Source organism: Pseudorca crassidens, chromosome 10, assembly GCF_039906515.1.
Source record: "Pseudorca crassidens isolate mPseCra1 chromosome 10, mPseCra1.hap1, whole genome shotgun sequence".
NCBI lineage: Eukaryota > Metazoa > Chordata > Mammalia > Artiodactyla > Delphinidae > Pseudorca > Pseudorca crassidens.
In genome coordinates, this window is record NC_090305.1 from 54,071,049 (window position 1) to 54,095,936 (window position 24,888).

The 24,888-nt window shown below is 43.4% G+C and overlaps 1 protein-coding gene across 2 annotated transcripts in view; it reads right to left on the reverse strand.

Annotated features, from left to right (window-relative positions):
* Positions 1 to 24,888, reverse strand: part of OSBPL10 (oxysterol binding protein like 10) — a 376,742-nt gene that overhangs the window by 348,428 nt on the left and 3,426 nt on the right. The gene's annotated exons all lie outside the window — the stretch shown is intronic.

Sequence of the window (24,888 nt, forward strand, 5' to 3'; positions counted from 1 at the left end):
GGACTTCCCTGGTGGTCCAGTGGGTAAGACTCCACACCCCCAATGTAGGAGGCCCAGGTTTAATCCCTGGTCAGGGAACTAGATCCCACATGCTGCAACTAGAAGATCCCGCATGCCACAACTAAGACTCGGCACAGCCAAAACAAATAAAAAACAAACAAACGAAAAGTGCTATAAAAAATAAAGAAATAAAAATTAACTAACTAACTAATGTAAATCAGTGCAGCCACAGTGGAAAATAGTTTCGAGGTTCCTTTAAAACCTAAAAATAGAACTACCATATGATCCAGCAATTCCATTCCTGGGTATATATCTGAAGAAAATGAAAATGCTGATTTGGAAAGACACATGCACCCCAATGTTCATAGTGGCATTATTTACAATAGCCAAGATATGAAAGCAACCTGAGTGTGTGTGTGTTTGTGTGTGTGTGTGTACGTATACACGCACAATAGAATATTACTCAGCCTTAAAAATGAATGAAATTTTGCCATTTGCAACAACACAGATGGACCTGGAGGGCATTCTGTTTAGTGAAATAAGTCAGAGAAAGACAAATAGTATATGTTATCATTTATATGTGGAATCTAAGAAATACAACAAACTAGTGAATATAACAAAACAGAAGCAGACTCACAGATACAGAGAACAAACCAGTAGTTATCAGTGAGGAGAGGGAAGGCGGGAGGGACAAAATAGAGGTAGGGGATTAGGATGGATTAGGAAGTACAAACTGCTACGTATACAATAAATAAGCTACAAGTCTGTATTGTACAGCACGGGGAATAGAGCCAATATTTTATAATAACTTTAACTGGAGTATAATCTTTAAAAATTGTGAATCACTATATTGTACACCTGAAACTAATATATTATAAATCAATTACTATGCCTCGATTAAAAAAATCAAAAAAATAAAATAAAACAGTTAACTAAATAGCTGCTGGCTATATTCTCCTACAGGCGAGGTCTGGCCTCCTCTGCACTTCAATCCTCCCACCTCCCACATGTATGGAGGTTAATTCAATGTGCTTCCAACAAGCTCATCATCTTTCTCTCTCCCTATCCATCAGATACCCAGGCTGGACACCATCACTCTCAATTCCTCCCTCTTTCTTATCCTGCACAGACACTCAGCTACCAAAAATAATATTGGTTTTACCATTTATCTTTATCCTAAATCTACCCCGTGCTCCCCACTTCTGCCCTCGCCAAGGGCACTATTCCCCCAGAGTAACGGTCTCCAATCCACTCTGTCTCCAATCGTTCTCTTCAGGTGCAGCCAGAATTAATGTTCAAGAAGGCAAATTTGACCATGTCTCTCTCCAGCTTAAAGAACACTTCATTGGTTTCCCCTGCCCTGGGGACAAAGCCCAGACTCTTTGGCATAGAGTACACGGCCCTCCTTGATCTGACCCTGCTGCCTCTTCCCTCTCCTCGGAACCTTCTCCAGCCCCCTCTCTGTCCATCAGACACACAGGCGCTTCTTGGTTCCTCACAGGAGCCTCACTCAGGCTGTCCCCCAGGCCCCGCACATCACTCTTCTCCCCTCTGCATCTCACCTACCCTGTGCATCCTTCAGGCACCTCCTCCAGAGCCCATTGTGGAGGCCAACGCTGAGAAGGTCCTCCTGCTCTGTCCCCGAGAACCCCAGACGCCCTGTCAGAACAGTCACCACATCTGATTATATTTGTTTTTTGGTTTTGTCTTGTTTTGTTTTGTTTTTTGGCCGTGCCACGCGGCTGCTGGGATCTTAGTTCCCCGACCGGGGATCGAACCTGGGCCCTGGGCAGTGAAAACACGGAGTCCTAACCGCTGGACCACCACGGAAGTCCCAAGCATTTGGTTTTTTAAAAATAAATTTATTTATTTTTTATTTATTTATTTTTGGCTGTGTTGGGTCTTCGCTGCTGCGTGCAGCCTTTCTCTAGCTGCGGCGAGCGGGGTCTACTCTTCGTTGCAGTGCGCGGGCTTCTCATTGTGGTGGCTTCTCATCGTGGAGCACGGGCTCTAGGCACGCAGGCATTACTAGTTGCAGTGCGCGGGCTCAGTAGTTGTGGCTCACGGGCTCTAGAGCACAGGCGCAGTAGTTGTGGCGCATGGGCTTAGTTGCTCCATGGCATGTGGGATCTTCCCAGACCAGGGTTTGAACCCGTGTCCCCTGCATTGGCAGGCAGATTCTCGACCACTGCGCCACTAGGGAAGCCCCCACAAGGATTTGTTTAATATCTGTTTTCCAGACAAATTGCAGGACTGTGGGTGCAAGAATGGTGTCTGCCCTTGCACCACTCTATTTTGAGGAGCGTGGCCTGGCACAGAGTAGGAGTGCGATAAATATTTGTTACGTAAGTGAAATCATAAATGAGTGATGGGATGCAGAAATGCTTTTTAAATGATCCGTGGTAAAATTAAAGTTACTTATCTATCACTAGCTTAGGTGAAGTCCTTTCGGGGAGGGCGGGGGAACCTGAGGTCCTTACAACCTAAAACCCTTTAACGAATGCATTCTCCATTCAATTGTCAAGTTTCTCCTCCAGGCCAACGGGAGGGGGCAGTTTCTATACAAGCTGCTGGATTTAGCAACTTGGAGAGCAACTTAGCCAACTTAGGGAGAGGGAGATGGCTACTTTGGGGCAGGAGAATCAATGGTCTGTGTGTGCCCACTATATGCCAGGCTGGGCGTCGATTTGGAGAACAGAGCTGGGGGAGGAAAAGGGGGCGAGAGCAGGAGCGACACTGGAGGAAATGTATCATCTAAGGGAAACCAGGGCAGAAACCTGGGGTGCTCCCAACACCCCGAATCAGAAACATGGAGGGAGGCAATGCTGGCCGCACTGGGAGGTGTGATTCTTGACCCAGCCTGACACGAACCTGCTGTGTGGCCTTCGTCAGACCAACTTAGTCTCCCTGGGTCTCAGGTTCCCCATTTGCAAACAAACTGAAGGGTTTCACGCAGACGACCCTTACTAATAGTTCAGAAATTTTGTTAAATGCTGCTTTTCAGTGGGAGCTGTGAAGGAGGAAAGGTTTCCACATAGTAGGAAGCCCCTTCGCGGGCGGAGACTGCAGGTGGCAGAGGGGGAAAGCTTCGGAGCCGCGAAGGAGAGCACAGCAACAGGGGTGCGGACGGCAAAGCGGAGGGATTCCCGCACAGATGATCGGTGCCGACCGGCACTCACCAGCCCTAGAGGCTTGTCTGCTCACCCACCGGGGCGGGTGGGGCAGGGAGCTGAGGCTCGGGCTTCGGTCGGAGCGCAAGGAGAGGACTGGGGTTGGCGGCGTGAACACAGCCTGCAGGGGGCGAGGGCACCACGGCTAGCCGGGAGGGAGTCCGGGGAAAAGTCTGGACCTGCCGAAGAAGCAAAAGACTTTTTCTTCCCTCTTTGTTTCCTGGTGCGCGAAGAGAGGGGATTAAGAGCGCTGCTATAAGGAGTTCCAGAGACGGGCGCGAGTCGCGGCTAAAAGTGCGGACCCCAGAGACGGGCATGAGACGCTAAGGCTGCTGCTGCCGCCACCAAGAAGCCTGTGTGCGAGCACAAGTCACTATCCACACGCCCCTTCCGGGGAGCCTGTGCAGCCCGCCACTGCCAGGGTCCCGGGATCCAGAGACAACTTCCCTGGGAGAACGCACGGCGCCCCTCAGGCTGGTGCAACGTCACGCCGGCCTCTGCCTCCGCAGGCTCGCCCCGCACTCCGTACCCCTCCCTCCCCACGGCCTGAGTGAGCCAGATCCCCCTAATCAGCTGCTACTTTAACCCTGTCCTTCCTGTTTGAACGCCCTCCGGGAACCTACATGCAGAGGCGGGGCCAAATCCAAAGCTGAGCCACGGGAGCAGTGAGAACAAAGAAGAGAAAGGGAGATCTCTCCCAGCAGCCTCAGAAGCAGCGGATTAAAGCTCCACAATCAACTTGATGTACCCTGCATCCGTGGAATGCATGAATAGACAACGAATCATCCCAAATTGAGGAGGTGGACTTTGAGAGCAACATTTATGATTTTTTTCCCCTATTCCTCTTTTTGTGAGTGTGTATGTATATGCTTCTGTGTGAGATTTTGTCTGTGTAGCTTTGCTCCCACCATTTGTCCTAGGGTTCTATCCGTCCGTTTTTTTTTTTTTCTTTCTTTCTTTAAAAAAATTTTTTTTCTTAATAATTATTTTTTATTTTAATAACTTTATTTTATATTATCTTACTTTGTATTATTTTATCTTCTTTCTTTCTGTGCTTCCTTCCTCCCTCCCTCCCTTTCTTTTTCTTTTTCTTTCTTTCTTTCTTCCTTTCTTCCTTCCTTTCTTCCTTTCTTTCTTTCTTTTCTACTTTTTCTCCCTTTTATTCTGAACCGTGTGGATGAAAGGCTCTTGGTGCTGTAGCCAGGAGTCAGTGCTGTGTCTCTGAGGTGGGAGAGCCAACTTCAGGACACTGGTCCACAAGAGACCTCCCAGCTCCACATAATATCAAACGGCGAAAATCTCCCAGAGATCTCCATCTCAACACCAGCACCCAGCTTCACTCAACGACCAGCAAGCTACAGTGCTGGACACCCTATGTCAAATAACTATCAAGACAGGAACACAGACCCACCCATTAGCAGAGATGCTGCCTAAAATCATAATAAGTCCACAGACACCCCAAAACACACCACCAGACGTGGACCTGCCCACCAGAAAGACAAGATCCAGCCTCATCCACCAGAACACAGGCACTAGTCCCCTCCACCAGGAAGCCTACACAATCCACTGAACCAACTTTAGCCACTGGGGACAGACACCAAAAACAAGGGGAACTACGAACCTGCAGCCTACAAAAAGGAGACCCCAAACAGAGTAAGATAAGCAAAATGAGAAGACAGAAAAACACACAGCAGATGAAGGAGCAACATAAAAACCCACCAGACCTAAGAAATGAAGAGGAAATAGGCAGTCTACCTGAAAAGAATTCAGAATAATGATAGTAAGGATGATCCAAAATCTTGGAAATAGAATGGAGAAAATGCAAGAAACATTTAACAAGGACCTGGAAGAACTAAAGATGAAACAAGCAATGATGAACAACACAATAAACGAAATTAAAAATACCCTAGATGGGATCAACAGCAGAATAACTGAGGCAGAAGAACGGATAAGTGACCTGGAAGATAAAATAGTGGAAATAACTACTGCAGAGCAGAATAAAGAAAAAAGAATGAAAAGAACTGAGGACAGTCTCAGAGACCTCTGGGACAACATTAAACACACCAACATTCGAATTATAGGGGTTCCAGAAGAAGAAGAGAAAAAGAAATGGACTGAGAAAATATTTGAAGAGATTATAGTTGAAAACTCCCCTAATATGGGAAAGGAAATAGTTAATCAAGTCCAGGAAGCACAGGGAGTCCCATACAGGATAAATCCAAGGAGAAATACGCCAAGACACATATTAATCAAACTGTCAAAAATTAAATACAAAGAAAACATATTAAGAGCAGCAAGGGAAAAACAACAAATAACACACAAGGGAATCCCCATAAGGTTAACAGCTGATCTTTCAGCAGAAACTCTGCAAGCCAGAAGGAACTGGCAGGACATATTTAAAGTGATGAAAGGGAAAAACCTACAACCAAGATTACTGTACCCAGCAAGGATCTCATTCAGATTTGATGGAGAAATTAAAACCTTTACAGACAAGCAAAAGCTGAGAGAGTTCAGCACCACCAAACCAGCTTTACAACAAATGGTAAAGGAACTGCTATAGGCAAGAAACACAAGAGAAGGAAAAGAACTACAATAACGAACCCAAAACAATTAAGAAAATGGGAATAGAAACATACATATCGATAATTACCTTAACTGTAAAGGGACTAAATGCTCCCACCAAAAGACACAGATTGGCTGAATGGATACAAAAACAAGACCCATATATATGCTATCTACAAGAAACCCACTTGAGACCTAGAGACACATACAGACTGAAAGTAAGGGGATGGAAAAAGATAGTCCATGCAAATAGAAACCAAAAGAAAGCTGGAGTAGCAATTCTCATATCAGACAAAACAGACTTTAAAATAAGGACTATTACAAGAGACAAAGAAGGACACTACATAATGATCAAGGGATCGATCCAAGAAGAGGATATAACAATTGTAAATATTTATGCACCCAACATAGGAGCACCTCAATACATAAGGCAAATACTAACAGCCATAAAAGGGGATATCGACAGTGACACATTCATAGTAGGGGACTTTAACACCCCACTATCACCAATGGACGGATCATCCAAAATGAAAATAAGGAAACACAAGTTTTAAATGATACATTAAACAAGATGAACTTAATTGATATTTATAGGACATTCCACCCAAGAACAACAGAATACACATTTTTCTCAAGTGCCCATGGAACATTCTCCAGGATAGATCATATCTTGGGTCACAAATAAAGCCTTGGTAAATTTAAGAAAATTGAAATTGTATCAAGTATCTTTTCCGACCACAATACTATGAGACCAGATATCAATTACAGGAAAAGATCTGTAAAAAATACAAACACATGGAAGCTAAACAATACACTACTTAATAACGAAGTGATCACTGAAGAAATCAAAGAGGAAATAAAAAAAATACCTAGAAACAAATGACAATGGAGACACGACGACCCAAAATCTATGGATGCAGCAAAAGCAATTCTAAGAGGGAAGTTTATAGCAATACAATCCTACCTTAAGAAACAGGAAACATCTTGAATAAACAACCTAACCTTGCACCTAAAGCAATTAGAGAAAGAAGAACAAAAAAACCCCGAAGTTAGCAAAGGAAAGAAATCATAAAAATCAGATCAGAAATAAATGAAAAAGAAATGAAGGAAATGATAGCAAAAATCAATAAAACTAAAAGCTGGTTCTTTGAGAAGATAAACAAAATTGATAAACCATTAGCCAGACTCATCAAGAAAAAAAGAGAGAAGACTCAAACCAATAGAATTAGAAATGAAAAAGGAGAAGTAACAACTGACACTGCAGAAATACAAAAGATCATGAGAGATTACTACAAGCAACACTATGCCAATAAAATGGACAACCTGGAAGAAATGCACAAATTCTTAGAAATGCACAACCTGCCAAGACTGAATCAGGAAGAAATAGAAAATATGAACAGACAAATCACAAGCACTGAAATTGAAACTGTGATTAAAAATCTTCCAACAAACAAAAGCCCAGGACCAGATGGCTTCACAGGCGAATTCTATCAAACATTTAGAGAAGAGCTAACACCTATCCTTCTCAAACTCTTCCAAAATATAGCAGAGGGAGGAACACTCCCAAACTCATTCTACAAGTCCACCATCACCCTGATACCAAAACCAGACAAGGATGTCACAAAGAAAGAAAACTACAGACCAATATCACTGATGAACATAGATGCAAAAATCCTCAACAAAATACTAGCAAACAGAATCCAACAACACATTAAAAGGATCATACACCATGATCAAGTGGGGTTTATTCCAGGAATGCAAGGATTCTTCAATATACGCAAATCAATCAACGTGATACACCATATTAACAAATTGAAGGAGAAAAACCATATGATCATCTCAATAGATGCACAGAAAGCTTTTGACAAAATTCAACACCCATTTATGATAAAAACCTTCCAGAAAGTAGGCATAGAGGGAACTTTCCTCAACATAATAAAGGCCATATATGACAAACCCACAGCCAACATCATCCTCAATGGTGCAAAACTGAAAGCATTTCCACTAAGATCAGGAACAAAACAAGGTTGCCCACTCTCACCACTCTTACTCAACATAGTTTTGGAAGTTTTAGCCACAGCAATCAGAGAAGAAAAGGAAATAAAAGGAATCCAAATCGGAAAAGAAGAAGTAAAGCTGTCACTGTTTGCAGATGACATGATACTATACATAGAGGATCCTAAAGATGCTACCAGAAAGCTACTAGAGCTAATCAATGAATTTGGTAAAGTAGCAGGACACAAAATTAATGCACAGAAATCTCTGGCATTCCTATACACTAATGATGAAAAATCTAAAAGTGAAATCAAGAAAACACTCCCATTTAACAATGCAACAAAAAGAATAAAATATCTAGGAATAAACCTACCTAAGGAGACAAAAGACCTGTATGCAGAAAATTATAAGCCACTGATGAAAGAAATTATAGATGATACAAATAGATGGAGAGATATACCATGTTCTTGGATTGGAAGAATCAACATTATGAAAATGACTCTACTACCCAAAGCAATCTACAGATTCAATGCAATCCCTATCAAACTACCACTGGCATTTTTCACAGAACTAGAAAAATTTATTCACCATTTGTATGGAAACACAAAAGACCCCGAATAGCCAAAGCAATCTTGAGAACGAAAAACAGAGTTGGAGGAATCAGGCTCCCTGACTTCAGATTATACTACAAAGCTACAGTAATCAAGACAGTATGGTACTGGCACAAAAACAGAAAGATAGATCAATGGAACAGGATGGAAAGCCCAAAGATAAACCCATGCACATATGGTCACCTTATGTTTGATAAAGGAGGCAGGAATGTACAGTGGAGAAAGGACAGCCTCTTCAATAAGTGGTGCTGGGAAAACTGGACAGGTGCATGTAAAAGTATGAGATTAGATCACTCCCTAACACCATACACAAAAATAAGCTCAAAATTGACTAAAGACCTAAATGTAAGGCCAGAAACTATCAAACTCTTAGAGGAAAACATAGACAGAACACTCTATGACATAAATCACAGCAAGATCCTTTTTGACCCACCTCCTAGAGAAATGGAAATAAAAGCAAAAATAAACAAATGGGACCTAATGAAACTTCAAAGCTTTTGCACAGCAAAGGAATCCATAAACAAGACCAAAAGACAACCCTCAGAATGGGAGAAAATATTTGCAAATGAAGCAACTGACAAAGGATTAATCTCCAAAATTTATAAGCAGCTCATGCAGCTCAATAACAAAAAAACAAACAACCCAATCCAAAAATGGGCAGAAGACCTAAATAGACATTTCTCCAAAGAAGATATACAGACTGCCAACAAACACATGAAAGAATGCTCAACATCATTAATCATTAGAGAAATGCAAATCAAAACTACAATGAGATATCTCACACCCGTCAGAATGGCCATCATCAAAAAATCTAGAAACAATAAATGTTGGAGAGGGTGTGGAGAAAAGGGAACACTCTTGCACTGCTGGTGGGAATGTGAATTGGTATAGCCACTATGGAGTACAGTATGGAGGTTCCTTAAAAACCTACAAATAGAACTACCATATGACCCAGCAATCCCACTACTGGGCATATACCCTGAGAAAACCGTAATTCAAAAGAGTCATGTACCAAAATGTTCATTGCAGCTCTATTTACAATAGCCTGGAGATGGAAACAACCTAAGTGTCCATCATCAGATGAATGGATAAAGAAGATGTGGCGAGGCTTCCCTGGTGGCGCAGTGGTTGAGAGTCCGCCTGCCAATGCAGGGGACGTGGGTTCGTGCCCTGGTCCGGGAATATCCCACATGCCGTGGAGCGGCTGGGCCTATGAGCCATGGCCGCTGAGCCTGTGCGTCCGGAGCCTGTGCTGCGCTACGGGAGAAGCCACAACAGTGAGAGGCCCGCGTACCGCAAAAAAAAAGAAGAAGATGTGGCACATATATACAATGGAATATTAGTCAGCCATAAAAAGAAACGAAATTGAGCTATCTGTAATGAGGTGGATAGACCTAGAGTCTGTCATACAGAGTGAAGTAAGTCAGGAAGAGAAAAACAAATACCGTATACTAACACATATATATGGAATTTAAGAAAAAAAAAACGTCATGAAGAACTTAGGGGTAAGATAGGAATAAAGACACAGACCTACTAGAGAATGGACTTGAGGATATGGGGAGGTGGAAGGGTAAGCTGTGACAAAGCGAGAGAGTGGCATGGACATATATACACTACCAAACGTAAAATAGATAGCTAGTGGGAAGCAGCCGCATAGCACACGGAGATTAGCTCGGTGCTTTGTGACCACCTAGAGGGGTGGGGTAGGGAGGGTGGGAGGGAGGGAGATGCAAGAGGGAAGAGATATGGGAACATATGTATATGTATAAGTGATTCACTTTGTTATAAAGCAGAAACTAACACACCATTGTAAAGCAATTATACTCCAATAAAGATGTAAAAAAAAATGCTGCTTTTCAGTGACACTTTTCTCAAAAGACAAAAATGAAAGAAGAGTTTGGACGAATTAAACCCTTTAATGTTAAGGATCTTGGCTAGGCATGTAACAGTGCTCACTGTGGCTAAGTACTACTTTCTCACAAGGCTCTCTAAGCTAATCTCTGTTTTTATCTGGTTCTAATTGTCCTTTAGGATTTCAGTTGTTTTCAATCACAATAGCTGGTGTTTGAATGATACAGATTGTCCTTAGGATTCAGAAAGTCCTTTCAGGTTGGGCCAGACAAAAACTCTTGAGCGCAGATATGGAAACTTGCCCCAGGATGCAGAACTGAAAAAGGGAGAGAAAGGCTGGGGTGTGGGGTTCCAGCAGGACTTGCACTTGGTGCTCATGTGGCCATGGCCTGGCGTTACCACCTACTGACGCCTTTTACTTCCAGTTGTGAAGGATGTCGCAGTCATCAGCCACTACAGCCACCACTGCCCTCCCACAGTGAGCCCTGAGGGAACTCAGGATGGAGTCAAAGGGCTGCCAAGCCCTCAGCCACTGAAGTCACCCTCCCCGCCCCCCACAGTTCACCCTGAGGGGATTCAGGATGGAGAAAAGCAGGACACTGGTCCTAGATAGTTAAGGTGCATATCAAAAGAATGATTTCAGTGATCTCAGACTCTTGCATCTGCCCATACATAGAAAAGGGCTAAATTCATTAACTTGAGATGCCTGGTTTTCTTTAATTAACAGTAATTCTTCGATGTTCTGACTACCTGTTTGGTTTTTATTTATTTATTTATTTTTGGCAGCATTGGGTGTTCATTGCTGTGCGCGGGCTTTCTCTAGTTGCGGCGAGGGGAGGCTACTCTTCATTGCGGTGCGCAGGCTTCTCACTGAGGTGGCTTCTCTTGTTGCGGAGCACAGGCTCTAGGTGAGCAGGCTTCAGTAGTTGTGGCTCGCGGGCCCTAGAGCACAGGCTCAGTAGTTGTGGCAAACGGGCTTAGTTTCTCCGCAGCACGTGGGATCTTCCCGGACCAGGGCTCGAACCCATGTCCCCTGTATTGGCATGCGGATTCTTATACACTGTGCCACCAGGGAAGCCCCTATTCCCCAGTCTTGGCGAGCACCATAGTGATCTTTCAAAAACCACGCAGTGGGATGTCATAAAACTTGAATTGTAGCCCTGAGTCATATCTAGGTTTTTTGTTAGGTTTTGTGGGTTGTTTTTTTTTTTTTGCCATGTCATGCAGCTTGTGGGATCTTAGTTTCCCAACCAGGGATTGGACCCAGGCCCTCGGCAGTGGAAGCGCAGAGTCCTAACCTCTGGACCGCCAGGGAATTCCCTATTTCTAGTTTCAACTCCATTTCTTGGTTGCTGAATCAACCTGGGTATGTTTCAAGGGTACAATAGCAGAGCATTGCATTCCCTCTGGAGGAAGTGAGGAGTGATACTGATCTGAAATACCTCACAGGAAGAGGTGGCTGCTGACTATTTTTAGCACCAGAGTGACCAGTTTGTTCCCCATTTAATCCTGCATTGGGCTGGAGGCTGCCAAGGAAGCAAGGGGTTTAGAGCCACGTGAAGACCAGGAAGGCGGCCAAGTAGAAGTCCAGGGTCTCAGCTCTACAGCTCAGGATCTTTGGGCCTTAACATCACAGAGTGACCACGCCAGGGGTAAACAGACCAACACCAGAGGTTAAGGGCAGGGTCGTAAGAGTCAGATTAACCAGGATTCCTGCAAACTCACCATGTGCAATCAGGAAGACAGGGCAAATCACGTGAGCACTCTGCATCCCTGTCCCCTCCTCCATAAAGGACATTGACACAGTATCCCTTGGGACTACTTTGAAGATGAGATTCCTAGAGGATAAACCACCTGAGAACAGCAGCTGTGTCTTGGTCACAATTGTGCATTTGGCACCTGGCACTCTGCTTGACACTATATAGGTGCTCATTGAAAAATTATTGAATGAATAAATAAATGAATGATGAATGTGAAATGCTAAACAAAGAGCCTGCCTCATGGTAAATACTACTAGCATTGACTGAATGAATTACATAAAGAGCTTGGGACACGGAACACCACGGGGCTGATTTGTACAAGGGCTCACCTGGGATAAGAAATCTAAACGCAGGTGAACTGATCGGCAGTTAATGTGTCCTCTTCCCCAGTAAAGCAGTCGACCTGGGAAAGCAAGGTGAGTAAAAATGTACAAAAAAGAGCACTCTTCTCTTAGATTCAACTTTAAATATGAGAATGCAAACCATCTCCCCACACAGGCAGCTTGGGCCCTGAGGACTGAGGCCACCTGCCCCCCACACCCTTTAGAGGCTGTGTTGATTTAACTTTAGAATTCCACTGTCCTCCTCAGCATGACTACTATTCCAGAAGATTACACCGAGACAAAAGGCTAGATTGTTCAGAACAGGAACTTCCTGAAAGATACATCACCCTTCAGTGGAAACCATCAACAGATACTTTGCACCTTAAGATTCTTTGAATCCCTCAAATTCCTCGCCAGTCCTGCATAGTTGCCTCCTCATCCAGTCCTGGTCAAGGTCACAAACCGAAATCCTTATTCTAATCCCTTTCCAACTTGCCTTCCCCTGCCTTTGTGCAGGTAGCGTATGGCGAGCTATAAACTCAGCTTTGTCTTCTAGTTTGGTCCTGCTGGTGCCATTAGGGGCAGTTACATGGACAAATAGAGTCATAGAATGTAAATAGTACAAAAGCAGCCGTTAAGGTGTGTGGTCCACCAAGGATGGGCCCGTCTAGCAGGTTCTCTTACAAACAGTCATCGAGGCTCTGCTCTGAGACCTCCATGCTAAGATCCTCCTTCCTGTGAGGCCCATTCTGTCTCTGTCCAGCTCTCTCTGTGACTCCCAAGAATCACGGTACTGCCTCTGGAAATACACCCAAAGACCGGTTTCTCTTCCAGGAATCAGCTGACAAGGAAACCATCAGCACTGAGTCCTTATCAGCTCTCTCTGAAGGCAGCTGCCCCACAAAGTAGAATCTAAAACATCAGAGGCCTGCTCAGAAATCTCACCTGAACCCAAGCCCTCGGCAGTGAAGGTGCAGAGTTCTAACCACTGGACCGTCCCAGTAAATGTTTTTTTTGAATGGGGAATACAAAAAGCCTGTTCCATCCTTTACAAACTCCTCAACCAAGATGAACCAAGCAGGACTTGAATCCCGGATGGTTTGAACATATTTTATTGCTGTTCTTTTGTTACAGAAGTAATACATATCTATTATTGAACATTTAGAAGATATACATTTTTTAAAGGTTACCTGTTCTTTCCCTCATCTAAATATTACCTCTGATCCTGAAGGTTTCTACATGTTTATTGGTCCTTTGTGTTTCTGCTGGTACAAATTCTCTTTTCCTATCTTGTGCTCATTTTTCTGCTAGGATATTCAGTTTTCTCTCTAAGTTATAAGAGCTCTTTTATATTAGGATATTCATCACTGATCTGTTCCATATTTTACACAACTTCCTGAAGTTTAACTGGCAATGGAGGTGAAGGATCTGGACCCTATAGGAATAGAGGAAGGTACAGCTCAGGAAATGTCCACAGAGGTGGATCCTGGGGAGCATGGGGGAATTAAAACCTCAGGGAAAGTAGGGAGAAAAGACATCAAAAAGGAAAAACCAAGAACAAAGACTAAAGTCAGAGAAGGGCAACAAAAAGAGACCAAAGGCTGTGCAAGATGGTTTCTTTCTTTTTTTTTTAAATTTTTTAAAAATTAATTTTATTTATTTATTTATTTATTGGCTGTGTTGGGTCTTCATTACTGCACGCAGGTTTTCTCTTGTTGCAGAGAGCAGGGGCTACTCTTTTTCACGGTGTACATGCTTTTATTTGTGGTGGCTTCCCTTGTTGCGGAGCACAGGCTCTAGGTGCACGGGCTTCAGTAGTTGTGGCACATGGGCTCAGTAGTTGTGGCGCACGGGCTTACTTGCTCTGCAGCATGCGGGATCTTCCCGGACCAGGGATCGAACACATGTCCCCCGCACTGGCAGGTGGATTCATAACCACTGCACCACCGGGTAAGTCCCAAGACGGTTTCTAAATGGATAGCCTGTCCCAAAGGACTGGGTGGGGTTCCTTTTGATTCAGCTAAATGTGATCAACTTTCCAACTTCCTCATTACTGCATGGAGAGGAGCCAAGACCACCAGGAATGGTTGCAGATGTAGGGGAGAGAGACCCTAAGACCCTAGGTAAAGCAGCAAAGTCTATTAAGTTCCTCTTCCAAACAGACACACTTAAGGCTCTCTACATCCCCCTGACACTGTCAAAGACTTCCTCCTTTATTTCAGACCCCTTAATGCTACCTCGGGAATGTCCCACCTGCAAGGCCTCCAAGCTTCCTGTAAACTCAATCCACACTGTCATGGAACCACTTGGTCCCTGTTTTAAAAAACAAAACAACAAGAACGTCTTGTTAAGTTTCAACTATCTTTAGACAATCCTGTCTACTGAATCCTGTCCTGGGCCCCTCCTGGATCTGTTTGAATCTAGGCTTCTCAGAATCACTGATGTGACACTTGGAAGGAAAGTGACTGTTTACAAAGGAGAGTTTACAGTCCTCCCTGTGTACCATGCAGAGACCAGAGCTCAGCAGGCTACCTTGTTTTTACCTGCTCCCTTCTTGCTCTGTACCTAGCCCTTCCAATTTCTGCTCTTGTAAGCAGATAAGGTCAAGGGTCCCCCGAGAAAGAGAACCAGGCATGTCTTTCTTGACATAAGAGAAGCCATTTTTGGCCTAAGACATTTTATGATCTAAGCCTGGCCAATGCTTGCCCTTGAATGGGTCTCAGTAGTAATGATCTGAAGGGAACAAAAGGACAAACTATTGTTACCAAGAAAGAAAAGTAACAACAGCAAAGATAATAAACCAGTTGTAAACTCCCAGTTCTGTTTCATGGTAAAGATTAGCGTGAAGCGCTTTCTTGAGCTATTTTACAGAATTTAACCCTACCCTCCTCGGGGGGTGCTCAACAACCATATCAACTGGAACCTAAGGGATGATGATGTTGACTTTTCCTGACCACTGTGGCTTCAATCGGCTGAAGCCTGGACTCTGTCGACCTTTGTCCTGATTCTATGCTGATGCCTTACTCAGCTCAAGCCCCTTCATGAGCGTGCATGTTCCCTTAGCTTAGAACTTCCCCAATTTTGCAGTTCGGGGAGACACTGCTTTGGGAAAGATCCCCAGTGTTCTCCTTATTTGCTGCAAGTAGTAAATCCTTCCTTCTCTCGATCTCTGGCTTGGTTGCGTCTTTTGGCTCGACACTCACCAAGAGGCAAACCCAGTTTCTGGATAACACTCTGAACTCAGACTGAATGGCATAGCTCTCCCTTTCCAGGCAAGCAAATACATTCAGCTTTCTCTTAGACGGGCAGTTAGTGATCTTCCTTTCTTACATTTAACATCCCATAGTTTAGTTAACTTTAAGTGATTATCTGGGTAACATAATTAATACCAAGGTATGAATGACAGGTAGGCTTTCATTTTCTCAGGAGTACTGGCATGTCAAAGGTTTTACCAACACATATTGATTTATCAATATATAATTGGTAGACCTGGGTTTATTTTTTGGGGGGGGGGAGCAGGAGAGGGGACAAGCAGGAAGGGAAACTCCATATCTGTAAAATGGGCAGAAAGGAGTAGAGTCCCTCCCCCACCCACTCTCCCCCTTTCCCTGCAAAATACAGGTGATTCCCCTGCCTGGCATCGCCACCCCCATCACGGCAGTCCTTATCTGACCATACATTGTGATCACATCTGCTACAAACCAAAGCAGAGATGGGGTTTTTCTCAGTTCTGTCTTACCAGCATTACAAACACACACACACACACACACACACACACACACACACACACACACACACACACACTGAGAGAGTCATAAATATTTGTTAAATGAACAAACATGCTACAGTATGCATATGTTATGATCCTTGGCTCACTAAAGTGAATCATTAATATCTTTATATGTGAAAGCGAGTTTGAAGTGTACATGTGATCTCTCTCCCTCTCAACTTTAAGGATGAGGCATATGCCCTCCACCCTGCCAGGAAACTACAGAATTCTCCTCTTGAGAAGTTAACCTGCTCTGGAGAAAAGTCATCAGGATAATGACATTTGGGAGTGCCTTACATAAAAGCCCTGCTGCCCCTCTGTTGACAAGCCCGCCCAAGCCACCTAGAGGTGCCTCACGCTTAACTATGAACAGCTCACAACACCAAACGTGTGGAAAAGCCTCTGCCGTGACAGATAACACACACAGGATAATGCAAACACAAAAGACAACGAAGGGGAAAAAATCTATTCTTAATATGTTCAAAGAGACAAAAAAGAATAATGAGAAAGAACTCTTGGAGATGAAACCACCAACACAGCCTTTAAAAAAAAAAAAAAAAGAAGCACCAAAAGAGCTGAAAGATAAAATCCAGAAAGTAAGAGTGGCGGCAGGACTTCAGTGAAGTACACAAATGCTAAATGATGAAAGTTGCAGACAGAAACTACAGAGAAAATAGATAGGATCTAACTCCTCAAGAAATGAGACAAGAATTGAAAAACATAATAATTCCGATGGAAAGTGCATCACCGAATTTAGAAAGACCCGTGACAGGGCCATAATCATGAAATTTCAGGACACTGGGGTTAAAAAGAGGATCCTAAAAGTTTCAGAGAAAGAAACACAGGTCGTATAGAAAGGAACAGTGTAGTAGGGAATAATCTGAGTGGCTTTAACACGGAGATACAGAAAATGGAGCAGTGTAATCAAAATAGAAATTTATTCCCAGCTCCAGCCATAGCTCAGAGGTAGAGCCCAGGGCTGGAAGGGTAGCTCAGGAATCCACAGTCCAGCTTCTAGTTCTGAGTTTAGGGGGCGAACCTAGGTCCCTCCATCATGTCTGCATCCCTCTTCGGGGAAGAGGGAAAAGTGAAAGGACTTTGGACACTGATTCCTTCCAGGTTACAATCTGGAAGTGGAAAGCAGGATTTCAACTCAGTCTACTGGTCAGAACTCAAGTCATCTGTCCAGAGAGCACTGCAAGGAAGGCTAGGAAATGTGATCTCCAGCGAAGCTAGAAGTCAGGCATTTTCTTACTAAAGGAAAAAGGAAGAATGGATCCTGGAGGACACACAGAACTGAACTGTATTATTTCACACATCACTGGATACTAGTGGCCAATGAATAACATCTCCATAATTTGAGAGAAAATGATCTTTACCCAACGATGTCATACTAGTCCAATATCAAGGTGAGGTCAGAACAAAGCCATTAAAGACCTAGAAACAGAATTTTTAAGAAGTTCTTGATTGATATGCTCTACTTAACTAAGGAGTAATCCAAGAAGAAGGACATGGGATCCAAGAAGCAGGCTTAGAGAGCAAATAGGTCAGGATGGTGTAAGAGACAGAAGACAGGGCTTCCCTGGTGGCACAGTGGTTAAGAGTCCACCTGCCAGTGCAGGGGACACAGGTTCGAGCCCTGGTCCGGGAAGATCCTATATACCATGGAGCAGCTAGGCCCGTGCGCCACAGCTACTAAGCCTGTGCTCTAGAGCCCACGAGCCACAACTACTGAGCCCGCGTGTCACAGCTACTGAAGCCTGCACGCCTAGAGCCCGTGCTCCACGGCAAGAGAGGCCACTGCAACGCGAAGCCCGCGCACCACAACGAAGCGTAGCCCCCTCTCGCCTCAACTCGAGAAAGCCCGCATGCAGCCATGAAGACCAAAAAAAAAAAAAAAAAAAGAGACAGAAGACAGTGGGAAGGAAATCACCAGGTAAAGATAGGATCAATAAAATAGTCAATACATTTGATCATTTGGGGGAAACTACTGACAGGAATATACTTGATCCAATGGAGCAAATGATAAAACTTTAAGGATTGGTAGAAAAAAAAAATGTGAGCAAAAAACCAAGGCAATTATTAAGTCCAAGGGGGAGAAAGAATACACAAGAGGAAATCTTATTATAATACACTTCTCAGTGCTATAGCTAAATATGTTTACATGTCATAAAAAGGCAAACTAATTACTGAATCGACCCCAAACTGTGATGCAATTACAGAGCAGAGAGGATGTTGGGGAGGAAATAGGTGCATGTGGAGTGGTGGAGGTGGGGTGGGCACCAGTGTTAATGAAGTAACTCCCCGTCTACTATTACAGGATATTTGAATTATACAAATCAAGAAGTAGCAGAAAACTTTATTCATAATAAGAGTGTAAAAATAATAGTGTAAAAATAAAGTGAGAATATTTTCACCCATCAAACTGGTGAAATCCCACAAGTTTGGTAATACACTCCCTCCTTTCGCAAGGCTCTGGGAAGAAGGTAAACTGGCCTATTCTCTGTGGAGAGCAATTTGACCATACCTATCAAAATTACAAATGTGTGTACTCTTTGAACCAGCAATGCCACTTATGGGAATTGATCCTAGACATATATTCACGTATGTGCAAAATAACATCTGAATATTCACTGCAGCCCTTTTTTGTAAAGGAAACATTGGGGAAAATGCAAATGTCCATCTCCTTTTAAAAAAAATAAATAAATAAAGATGCTCTATTTGCTCAAATGGAGCAAATAGGGCATGATTAAATATGTTCTTTGCTGAAAAAAAGCAAGGTGCAGAGTGGTGTGTCTATGAGGTGACCATCAATGTGGTCCACCAGCACATCCAGCTCTCTGAGTCCTGGGCACAGGATACGTTTGCACTTCCCTGCCCCCTTTAAACAGTCAGATCCACGTGACATGCTTTGCTCAATGAATGGGAGCAGAAGTGACACATGTCACCTCTGGGAGGAAGCCTTTAGGGGCCTAAGAACAATTTGTTATATTCCCTGCCTCTTGCCATCACAAGCATGACACTCCCGATGGCAGAGATTCAGCTGGTTTGCAACCTTGTATGAGGAAAACGTGAGACCACCAAGGGAGGACACAGAGCATGAATGAGAAAGAAGCCGCTAAGGTGTCTGGATGGTTTGTTACCGCAACACATTCTACTTCACCCTGATTGACGAGGGGTACTATGCCACCTTTTGTGTGAAAAAAAGAAAAGGAAATATATAATGTTATTTTCTCGTATACAGGTACATATAGAAAACTAACAGTGGTGACCTGAGGAAAGTGGATTGGGTGGGAAGTAGACTGATGGGAAATAGAAGGAGAGAGACTCTTTACTGTATTTCTTTCTACATGTCTTATTTTAGGACCACATGAACATATTACTTACCGCAAAACTTTACTTTAAAAAGAAATAGTAGTATAAGAACACTATTTAGAAATATGGAAGTAAATATCAGATGAAAGACCAAAAGTAGTTGAAAGTGGTTATTTCCAGGGAGTGGAATCTAGGTGGATTGTCACTTTCCATTTAGTAGTATTTAGTACAATACACAGTTTAAAACTATGTGTATGTATTACTTTGGTTTTTAAAAATTAAGAGAAAAAAACCCATGGAGAGTGACAGTGATATTATGAGGGCTAAGCTGTACCCAACTCTGTCTTGCATGGAGAACTGACCTAAGAATGGAAAAATTTTAATTCCTCCGAAGTGCCAATCTTTTACAAATTTAATCACATCTCTTATGCTGGCAGGTCATTTACATAAAACTACAAGCAATCTTGAATACAGCTGGGCATGAATGTAACACAGGCATGGCATCTAATTTCATGGTCTGGAAAAGAGGAAAACTAGAAAAGCAACAGATGTTTTGCTTTTGCCAAGAAAGGCAACTTCTGCCTCAAAACACTCCCACCCACCCAGCTACCCAAGTCAGAAATCTGCAAGTCATCCTTAACTTCCTCCCCCCCTCACCCCTTCAAATGCAACCAGAGTGATCGTCTCTAAGACAAATACGACCACATCACTTATCCGCCTAAATGCTTCAATATTCCCCCTCTGCCTTCAAAATAAAATCCCAACCCCTACAAGAGAACTCTCCATGACCTGGTCCCTGTCCTCCTGTCTGCATCATCTGTCTTTACCTCTTGCTCTATCCTCTAAGTGACTGAACTTTCAGTTCTCAAAGGAACCAAGAGCTAGGTTTCTTCTGCCTCCAAGCCTTCACATGTGCTATTCTCTCTGCCTCAGTCTTCTCCCATTTAATTACTACTCATCCTTCAGTTCAGACATCCTTCTTCCAGAAAGTCTTACCTGGTGCTCTGGGCACAGTGGGTACCACTCCCATCTGTTCCCAGAGTCCCCTGTTTCCTATCAGAGCAACATCAGGCTGGACTCTGTGGAAGATATTGTTTCTTTATCTGATCTCCTTTCCAGACTAACCTTTGCCTCTTTTGTTCAACATTGTATCCTCAGCTCCCAGCATATGGTAGGAGTTCAGTGTTGAATAAGCACACAAATAAGACTCAAATCTAGAACCAAGACCAGGTTAACATTTGATTTTTAATCAGGTGGAAACTGAATAAGTATCTCTGACTCTCTCTGGTAGGGTACAGTGCTGAGTCTGATAATTTCATCTTTAAAACTCCCAAGTTCTCCAAGTCATCCAAGGTGGCTGGTACACCAGATGTAATGAATAATAATACCCAGTGCTTGGCTAAGAGCTGGCTCCTAACTAAAGGTAGGTTATAGACTTCCCTGGTGGCGCAGTGGTTAAGAATCCGCCTGCCAATTCAGGGGACATGGGTTCAATCCCTGGTCTGGGAAGATCCCATATGCCGTGGAGCAACTAAGCCCATGCACCACAACTACTGAACCTGCGCTCTAGAGCCCTCAAGCCACAACTACTGAGCCTGCGTGCCACAACTACTGAGCCCATGTGCCGCAACTACTGAGCCCATGAGCCACACCTGCTAAAGCTCGCACGCCTAGAGCCCAAGCTCCGCAACAAGAGAAGCCACCACAATGAGAAGCCTGCGCACCGCAACAAAGAGCAGCCCCCACTCGCCGCAACTAGAGAAAGTCCGCGCACAGCAACAAAGACCCAACGCAGCCAAAAATAAAATAAAATAAATAAATTTATATATTAAAAAAAAGGTAGGTTATAGTAGTATGATCTTTAAAACAAGCAACAAATCCTTACACCACCCCAGTCTAAGGGGCTGGTGAAAAGGTACATTTGGTGGATACAACCTGGTGCACAACCCTTTTGATAATTTAATACTTTGGTATGAACAGATTATAATTGACACTGGCTACTGCTGTGTCTGGAACTCTATTTGTTTTCTTCAAGCAGCGAAATCTGCCTTTCATCTATTCTGTCTCTTTTCCCCAAGGAAGTGAGATAAAAGCCCATATACATTTCCAGAATGAGACACTGTTTTCTTTGGCCAAAAATCTGTACTTTCTAATTAGACTGTCAATACCAATACTGAAGATGGGCAATTTCAGTTGAAGCCTGTCGTACTAAGAACAAATGTTACCACTGGGGGCTGTACGGTGTGTAATTAGGAAGTGATGCATGTACTGCGGGACAGAGTAGATAAAATGTTTCTCGAGGGCAACCCAAGTTTACATCTTCCCTGGAATTAGAGGAATGAATTTAACCAATACCAGCCTGTGAAAACGTCTTCAGTGCCACAGAAAAATAAGGAAAAGAAAGACTCTGTGGGGAGAGTTTTCTAAAGAGCTTAATTTATTCTTTACATCCTTCATTTTGCGTTTTAATTATGTGCATAGTTTTTGGCATTGACTGGCATTTGCAATATGAAATAATGTTAAGTGGGGATGCAGGCAACAGAATAATGTGTCTGTAAGAGAAACTGGTAACAATGTCTCCTCAAGGGAGGGAACTGGGGGCTGGAAAAGGGAGGGAGAGAGAATTTCACTGTATACCCTTTCCATCCTTTTGGATTTTAAATCCTGTGAATGCAGCAGTTATTCAATAAATTAATTAATTAATCAAATTAAAATAAATAAGATGAATCAAAATAAATGAAATGCGAATAGTATATGGCAAATGGTTTATATCCTTACTTGGAAAAAAAAAATGATGATTCTCTGTCAGACTTCCAGACAAGTAAAAATGTGTTTAATTTATAAAATCCTGGGAGTTATTTCAAAATATTTTTTCGACAAACGAATGTTAACTAAATGCCTTCTCGATCCAGCTAAAGAAGGCATGTGTGTCCCATCACGGGTAATGTCGATGTTGCCCAATTGGTTAAGGTGGTGTCGGTCAGTCTTCTCTACTGTGAAGTTTTTTATCCCCTGTAAGCAATTTGCGTGGAAACTTTGACGCTCCGTAAATATCCTGTCCCTCATCAAACTTCTACCACTATTTTGGCACCCACTGACGACTGTGGAGCACTGTTCTTCCCTCATGTGTTTACTAGTTGGCATGCTACTGTAAGCAGGAGCCCTCCCTTCTGCTAGATTGTTTACGTATTTCTTTTTCTTTTCTTTTTTTTTTTTTTTTTTGCGGTACGCAGGCCTCTCACTGTTGTGGCCTCTCCCGTTGCGGAGCACAGGCTCCGACGCGCAGGCTCAGCGGCCATGGCTCACGGGCCCAGCCTCTCCGCGGCGTGTGGGATCTTCCCGGACCGGGGCACGAACCCGTGTCCCCTGCATCGGCAGGCGGACTCTCAACCACTGCGCTACCAGGGAAGCCCTGTTTACGTATTTCTTTAAATCACCATAGACCCATGAATTTTTAGTTCATTCAAAGGGTTTAAGCCCATTACTATCATTATTTATTTATTTTTAGTTATTATTTACTTATTAGTTTTTTAAGTTGAAGTACATTGATTTACAACATTGTGTTAGTTTCAGTTGTACAGAAAACTGATTCAGTTATACATGTATATGTATATTCTTCTTCAGATTCTTTTCCATTAAAGGTTATTACAAGATATTGAATACAGTTCCCTGTGCTATACTGTAAATTCTTGTTATTTATCATTATTTACTTTAATGCTTGTGTTGACACAGATTTTGCAATTCTCCCCTTTCTCATATTTGTTCACTATTCACTATTCTACAGCTCTTTCTGTTCCTTAAACACGGAGGCTATTTCCTGCCTCAGGGCCTTTGCACTGGCTACTCCCCCTCCCTGGAGTGCTGGCTCCTTTGATTCACTCAGGTGTCCCTGCTCAGAGTCCTTCTCCGATCATCTCATCTAATTTAAGGCTAATCCCTCTCTCCCTCTCCTACTTTCCCTCTCATTCTCCTCTTCTGTGTTTTCAACCTCTTCCTCTCTACTGGTTCCTTCCTAGGAATATTTCAACATGTTCTAGCCTTTCCCGCATAATTTAAAGGGAAAAAAAAGCCCTATGAATTCTTCCCTTCCCCCTTCGGTTTCGCCGTCCCTCCCCACACATCCCTAGCCCTCATCTTCTGCTGACAGCCAAACTTCTAGAAAGCAGAGTCTACACTCTCTCAAGCGCTATTTCTTTGCTTTCCATTTATGCCTCCACCCACCAAAATCTCTGCCCAGAACTGAAACTGAAGTCTTCTCACCGGGCCCACCAACAACAAGGGCAGTGGTTAGCCCATACCAGACCTTTCCAGTGTGGACTGGAAAAAGGTATCCCTTCCTCAAGATACTTGCTTCCCTCTGTCAGAAAATGGTCCTCTCAAGCACACCAATCTGCAATGTCCACAATGTGCATGGCGCCCACTGGCCTTGTGCAGTGTGCTACCTGCACGACCATACTTTGCTGGCAGCCTTCTTTCTGCTAGCTTGAAAGATGCACTCTGGTCTCATCTTGTCTGACCACTCTCAAACTCCCCTGTGACCACCCCTCCTTCTGGAAATGTGGTCTTCCTTTGCAACCATAACACCACACTCTGCATTCCTGCTGCTCCTTTCTCATCCTCTCAGGCTCTTAAATGTTAAGTCCATTTCAGAGTCCTGTCCTGGTTTGTCTTCCTTTGATGCTTGACCCATCTCTGTGAGTGATGTCAAGCACTTTCACTCAACATTTATTGAGTGTCTACTCTGTGCCTGGCAGTGTCCTAGACACTGACCCCTTGGGATTTCCAAGTATGTGCTGATGATCTGCAAATGTGTCTCTAACTGCCTCCCTGAAATCTGCACATGGAATCCAAATGGACTCCTGAGACTTAACTTCTCCAGAACTGAGCTCATCACCCTTCTCTCCAGATCAATTCCTCTTCCTGTTTTAGCAAATGATACTCATTCAGTTGCCCAAGCCTGAAAGCTGGAGTCGTCCTAGACTCCTTCCTCTCTCTGCCCCCAAGAAAGTAGTAGGTCTTATTTTTCTACTTCCTAGATATGTCTCAGTTTCACCCATGTCTCCCCATCGCCATCACCACCACACCAGCCTCCGTCCTATCTAAGCCAGTATCACCTCTCATGTAGAATAAACACTGCATCACAGATGTAGAAAACAAACTTATGGTTACCAAGGGGGGGAAGAGGGGAGAGGGATAAATTGGGAGATTGGGATTGACATATATACACTACTATATATAAAACAGATAACTAGGGAATATCCTGGTGGTCCAGTGATTAGGACTTGATGCTTTCACTGCTGAGGGCCCGGATTCAATCCCTGGTCGGGGAACTAAGATCCTGCATGCCGCATGGTGTGGCCAATAGATAAATAAATAAATAAATAAATAAAACAGATAACTGATAAGGACCTATTGTACAGCACCGGGAACTCTACTCAGTACTCTGTAATGACCTATATGGGAAAAGAATCTAAAAAGGAGTGTGTATATATGTATAACTGAATCACTTTCCTGCACACCTGAAACTAACAC